At 45.3% G+C, this 6,067-nt stretch overlaps 5 non-coding genes across 5 annotated transcripts; 2 read left to right on the top strand and 3 right to left on the bottom strand.

Annotated features, from left to right (window-relative positions):
- Nucleotides 1-998: 998 nt before the first annotated feature.
- Nucleotides 999-1,105, bottom strand: LOC147705284 (U6 spliceosomal RNA). The gene has a single exon (XR_015298008.1). It is a non-coding gene; the product is annotated as a U6 spliceosomal RNA (small nuclear RNA).
- A 1,805-nt stretch (nucleotides 1,106-2,910) lies between these two features.
- LOC147705283 (U6 spliceosomal RNA) lies at nucleotides 2,911-3,017 on the bottom strand. The gene has a single exon (XR_015298007.1). It is a non-coding gene; the product is annotated as a U6 spliceosomal RNA (small nuclear RNA).
- A 719-nt stretch (nucleotides 3,018-3,736) lies between these two features.
- TRNAR-ACG (transfer RNA arginine (anticodon ACG)) lies at nucleotides 3,737-3,809 on the top strand. The gene has a single exon. It is a non-coding gene; the product is annotated as a tRNA-Arg (tRNA).
- Nucleotides 3,810-4,821: 1,012 nt separating this feature from the next.
- On the bottom strand, nucleotides 4,822-4,928 carry LOC147705281 (U6 spliceosomal RNA). Its single transcript, XR_015298307.1, has one exon. It is a non-coding gene; the product is annotated as a U6 spliceosomal RNA (small nuclear RNA).
- A 719-nt stretch (nucleotides 4,929-5,647) lies between these two features.
- Nucleotides 5,648-5,720, top strand: TRNAR-ACG (transfer RNA arginine (anticodon ACG)). Its single transcript has one exon. It is a non-coding gene; the product is annotated as a tRNA-Arg (tRNA).
- Nucleotides 5,721-6,067: the final 347 nt, after the last annotated feature.

Here is a 6,067-nt window from a genome sequence, read left to right as displayed (position 1 = left end):
GATTATATTCCTGTGGAATTCTTATTTACCTCAGACTTGTTGTAGGTTCAATATTCTCCAGCAGGACTCATCCAGCAGTTGTTCCACGGTAGAGCGCAAGTAATAGGACCACAGCTAGTTAAACGTTTCCCATTTGCTGCTGGACTCTATGTGATGGCCGTCACGTGGTGTGCTGCTTTTGTATTTCAACATGGGTCCCTGATACTCTTAATTGCAAAAAAGCTTGTTGACAAAAGTGTGTGTGCGCGAGGGTCTGTGGACGTAGGCAGGTGTGTGCACTTGAATGCTTACCCATTTACATGTGTGAGAGGAACAAACCAACTCCCTGTGGGCTGCAGGCTTACAACTGGTAGCCCCAGTAGCCAGGCAGAACCACAGGTAAGGAGAGAGAGAAAGTTGGTCCATTATTAGAGAAGGACCATAAGCATCTTGCACTGCTACCTTCTTCCCCTCTCAGCCACAATTGGCCACGATCGGCCAAGACCTCTCTATTAGGGTAGAGGGTGAACATTTCTTGGACCTCAGAAACTGAGGGATGTAGACCCAATATGTCCTCCAAGCGCCTAGAGACCTGGTGCCCAATCTGGCATGGTGTTTTTCAGCTTACCCGACCAATCCAGTTGCAAGGTGGACTTTAACAATACTGCTAAAAAGGCACTCCCAGACATCCCTGAGGCCTTCATTTGCATAGGCCCTGCCCTTCTCTTTGTCCTGCTTCCCACGAAGCAACACAACACTGCAGCAGTATAGATTTGGGGGTGGTGAAGAATAATGACAGTGAGGCTAAAAAAGAGAAAGAAAAGTCCCAGAAGTCCTGCAGGCTTCCTTGCTAAATGCAGCTGAACATAGAGCGCACCTTCTTTACTGCAAAGCAAATACATTAAAAATGTTGAGGAGAGACTAATTGAAAAATACATATCACGGGGACAGCACTGGGACCTGCTTTATTTTTTCAATTAGTCTTGAAAACAAAAAAGATTTCTCTCCTAAAAGCTGTTAAAAATATGGAACGCTTCACGAATTTGCGTGTCATCCTTGCGCAGGGGCCATGCTAATCTTCTCTGTATCGTTCCAATTTTAGTATATGTGCTGCCGAAGCGAGCACACTTTATTGATGAACTGACAATGTTTATAAACTCTCTAAATCTACAGTCTCTAGACATAGGGTGGCCTGGCAGAGATGCTCAGATGGCCAGTACGCATTCAAATCTGAGCCAATGGTCAAAAATGTATGAAGAGTAGCAATCCTTTATTCTTCACTGCATTTGTGGTCCAAGACTAAACACACCGTAAGTATGTAGATTATACCAGGTTTGCAAAGGCTCCTGGTTCGGGCTACAGACAAGGAGCATTGTGACGTCACGCTGCCTGTGGAACAGTGATATTAAAGGTGAAACAGCTGCACAGTAGGTTAGGTGAAGGGCTCTGAGAGTGGAAAGGCAGCATGCTTGGGTCCCTGGACAAGATGAGCTTATGATAATGTGTCTGAATGTTCGCCTGTGTTGTAATATTAAACCCCTTATTGTTGTAAACGCCTACTTACTAAGGAGTTCTCAAACTCAGCCCCACACAGACCTGGAACTGATTATGTTAATGCAAACTATTTAAGAAACTGAGCCTGATCTAAAAGATTTCCTTGGATCTAGGACCATTTCGCCTAGCTTTTAGGTGCTTCCTTCTCCTAAAGTCCTTTGTAAAACTTGGGAAAACCTCACAGAACAGACTTCCAGGAGGTCAGATGGGTTTCCTTGTGCCTTCACACACACACACACACACACACACACTTTCTAGCCCACTTAAGGACAAAAGGATGCATAAGTCTACATAGGGCCAGTGGCGCAATGGATAACGTGTCTGACTACGGATCAGAAGATTGTAGGTTCGACTCCTATCTGGCTCGGAAGGGTTGTAGGTCCCTGTTTGATTATATTCCTGTGGAATTCTTATTTACCTCAGACTTGTTGTAGGTTCAATATTCTCCAGCAGGACTCATCCAGCAGTTGTTCCACGGTAGAGCGCAAGTAATAGGACCACAGCTAGTTAAACGTTTCCCATTTGCTGCTGGACTCTATGTGATGGCCGTCACGTGGTGTGCTGCTTTTCTATTTCAACATGGGTCCCTGATACTCTTAATTGCGAAAAAGCTTGTTGACAAAAGTGTGTGTGCGCGAGGGTCTGTGGACGTAGGCAGGTGTGTGCACTTGAATGCTTACCCATTTACATGTGTGAGAGGAACAAACCAACTCACTGTGGGCTGCAGGCTTACAACTGGTAGCCCCAGTAGCCAGGCAGAACCACAGGTAAGGAGAGAGAGAAAGTTGGTCCATTATTAGAGAAGGACCATAAGCATCTTGCACTGCTACCTTCTTCCCCTCTCGACCACGATCGGCCAAGACCTCTCTATTAGGGTAGAGGGTGAACATTTCTTGGACCTCAGAAACTGAGGGATGTAGACCCAATATGTCCTCCAAGCGCCTAGAGACCTGGTGCCCAATCTGGCATGGTGTTTTTCAGCTTACCCGACCAATCCGGTTGCAAGGTGGACTTTAACAATACTGCTAAAAAGGCACTCCCAGACATCCCTGAGGCCTTCATTTGCATAGGCCCTGCCCTTCTCTTTGTCCTGCTTCCCACGAAGCAACACAACACTGCAGCAGTATAGATTTGGGGGTGGTGAAGAATAATGACAGTGAGGCTAAAAAAGAGAAAGAAAAGTCCCAGAAGTCCTGCAGGCTTCCTTGCTAAATGCAGCTGAACATAGAGCGCACCTTCTTTACTGCAAAGCAAATACATTAAAAATGTTGAGGAGAGACTAATTGAAAAATACATATCACGGGGACAGCACTGGGACCTGCTTTATTTTTTCAATTAGTCTTGAAAACAAACAAGATTTCTCTCCTAAAAGCTGTTAAAAATATGGAACGCTTCACGAATTTGCGTGTCATCCTTGCGCAGGGGCCATGCTAATCTTCTCTGTATCGTTCCAATTTTAGTATATGTGCTGCCGAAGCGAGCACACTTTATTGATGAACTGACAATGTTTATAAACTCTCTAAATCTACAGTCTCTAGACATAGGGTGGCCTGGCAGAGATGCTCAGATGGCCAGTACGCATTCAAATCTGAGCCAATGGTCAAAAATGTATGAAGAGTAGCAATCCATTATTCTTCACTGCATTTGTGGTCCAAGACTAAATACACCGTAAGTATGTAGATTATACCAGGTTTGCAAAGGCTCCTGGTTCGGGCTACAGACAAGGAGCATTGTGACGTCACGCTGCCTGTGGAACAGTGATATTAAAGGTGAAACAGCTGCACAGTAGGTTAGGTGAAGGGCTCTGAGAGTGGAAAGGCAGCATGCTTGGGTCCCTGGACAAGGTGAGCTTATGATAATGTGTCTGAATGTTCGCCTGTGTTGTAATATTAAACCCCTTATTGTTGTAAACGCCTACTTACTAAGGAGTTCTCAAGCTCAGCCCCATACAGACCTGGAACTGATTATGTTAATGCAAACTATTTAAGAAACTGAGCCTGATCTAAAAGATTTCCTTGGATCTAGGACCATTTCGCCTAGCTTTTAGGTGCTTCCTTCTCCTAAAGTCCTTTGTAAAACTTGGGAAAACCTCACAGAACAGACTTCCAGGAGGTCAGATGGGTTTCCTTGTGCCTTCACACACACACACACACACACACACTTTCTAGCCCACTTAAGGACAAAAGGATGCATAAGTTTTATAGGGCCAGTGGCGCAATGGATAACGCGTCTGACTACGGATCAGAAGATTGTAGGTTCGACTCCTATCTGGCTCGGAAGGGTTGTAGGTCCCTGTTTGATTATATTCCTGTGGAATTCTTATTTACCTCAGACTTGTTGTAGGTTCAATATTCTCCAGCAGGACTCATCCAGCAGTTGTTCCACGGTAGAGCGCAAGTAATAGGACCACAGCTAGTTAAACGTTTCCCATTTGCTGCTGGACTCTATGTGATGGCCGTCACGTGGTGTGCTGCTTTTGTATTTCAACATGGGTCCCTGATACTCTTAATTGCGAAAAAGCTTGTTGACAAAAGTGTGTGTGCGCGAGGGTCTGTGGACGTAGGCAGGTGTGTGCACTTGAATGCTTACCCATTTACATGTGTGAGAGGAACAAACCAACTCCCTGTGGGCTGCAGGCTTACAACTGGTAGCCCCAGTAGCCAGGCAGAACCACAGGTAAGGAGAGAGAGAGAAAGTTGGTCCATTATTAGAGAAGGCCCATAAGCATCTTGCACTGCTACCTTCTTCCCCTCTCAGCCACGATCGGCCAAGACCTCTCTATTAGGGTAGAGGGTGAACATTTCTTGGACCTCAGAAACTGAGGGATGTAGACCCAATATGTCCTCCAAGCGCCTAGAGACCTGGTGCCCAATCTGGCATGGTGTTTTTCAGCTTACCCGACCAATCCGGTTGCAAGGTGGACTTTAACAATACTGCTAAAAAGGCACTCCCAGACATCCCTGAGGCCTTCATTTGCATAGGCCCTGCCCTTCTCTTTGTCCTGCTTCCCACGAAGCAACACAACACTGCAGCAGTATAGATTTGGGGGTGGTGAAGAATAATGACAGTGAGGCTAAAAAAGAGAAAGAAAAGTCCCAGAAGTCCTGCAGGCTTCCTTGCTAAATGCAGCTGAACATAGAGCGCACCTTCTTTACTGCAAAGCAAATACATTAAAAATGTTGAGGAGAGACTAATTGAAAAATACATATCACGGGGACAGCACTGGGACCTGCTTTATTTTTTCAATTAGTCTTGAAAACAAAAAAGATTTCTCTCCTAAAAGCTGTTAAAAATATGGAACGCTTCACGAATTTGCGTGTCATCCTTGCGCAGGGGCCATGCTAATCTTCTCTGTATCGTTCCAATTTTAGTATATGTGCTGCTGAAGCGAGCACACTTTATTGATGAACTGACAATGTTTATAAACTCTCTAAATCTACAGTCTCTAGACATAGGGTGGCCTGGCAGAGATGCTCAGATGGCCAGTACGCATTCAAATCTGAGCCAATGGTCAAAAATGTATGAAGAGTAGCAATCCTTTATTCTTCACTGCATTTGTGGTCCAAGACTAAACACACCGTAAGTATGTAGATTATACCAGGTTTGCAAAGGCTCCTGGTTCGGGCTACAGACAAGGAGCATTGTGACGTCACGCTGCCTGTGGAACAGTGATATTAAAGGTGAAACAGCTGCACAGTAGGTTAGGTGAAGGGCTCTGAGAGTGGAAAGGCAGCATGCTTGGGTCCCTGGACAAGGTGAGCTTATGATAATGTGTCTGAATGTTCGCCTGTGTTGTAATATTAAACCCCTTATTGTTGTAAACGCCTACTTACTAAGGAGTTCTCAAGCTCAGCCCCACACAGACCTGGAACTGATTATGTTAATGCAAACTATTTAAGAAACTGAGCCTGATCTAAAAGATTTCCTTGGATCTAGGACCATTTCGCCTAGCTTTTAGGTGCTTCCTTCTCCTAAAGTCCTTTGTAAAACTTGGGAAAACCTCACAGAACAGACTTCCAGGAGGTCAGATGGGTTTCCTTGTGCCTTCACACACACCACACACACACACACTTTCTAGCCCACTTAAGGACAAAAGGATGCATAAGTCTACATAGGGCCAGTGGCGCAATGGATAACGCGTCTGACTACGGATCAGAAGATTGTAGGTTCGACTCCTATCTGGCTCGGAAGGGTTGTAGGTCCCTGTTTGATTATATTCCTGTGGAATTCTTATTTACCTCAGACTTGTTGTAGGTTCAATATTCTCCAGCAGGACTCATCCAGCAGTTGTTCCACGGTAGAGCGCAAGTAATAGGACCACAGCTTGTTAAACGTTTCCCATTTGCTGCTGGACTCTATGTGATGGCCGTCACGTGGTGTGCTGCTTTTGTATTTCAACATGGGTCCCTGATACTCTTAATTGCGAAAAAGCTTGTTGACAAAAGTGTGTGTGCGCGAGGGTCTGTGGACGTAGGCAGGTGTGTGCACTTGAATGCTTACCCATTTACATGTGTGAGAGGAACAAACCAACTCC

The sequence above is a fragment of the Lissotriton vulgaris genome, chromosome 7, assembly GCF_964263255.1.
Source record: "Lissotriton vulgaris chromosome 7, aLisVul1.2, whole genome shotgun sequence".
Lineage (NCBI taxonomy): Eukaryota > Metazoa > Chordata > Amphibia > Caudata > Salamandridae > Lissotriton > Lissotriton vulgaris.
Note: the sequence above shows the minus strand (reverse complement) of the source record. Positions and strands in the feature narration are given on the sequence as shown.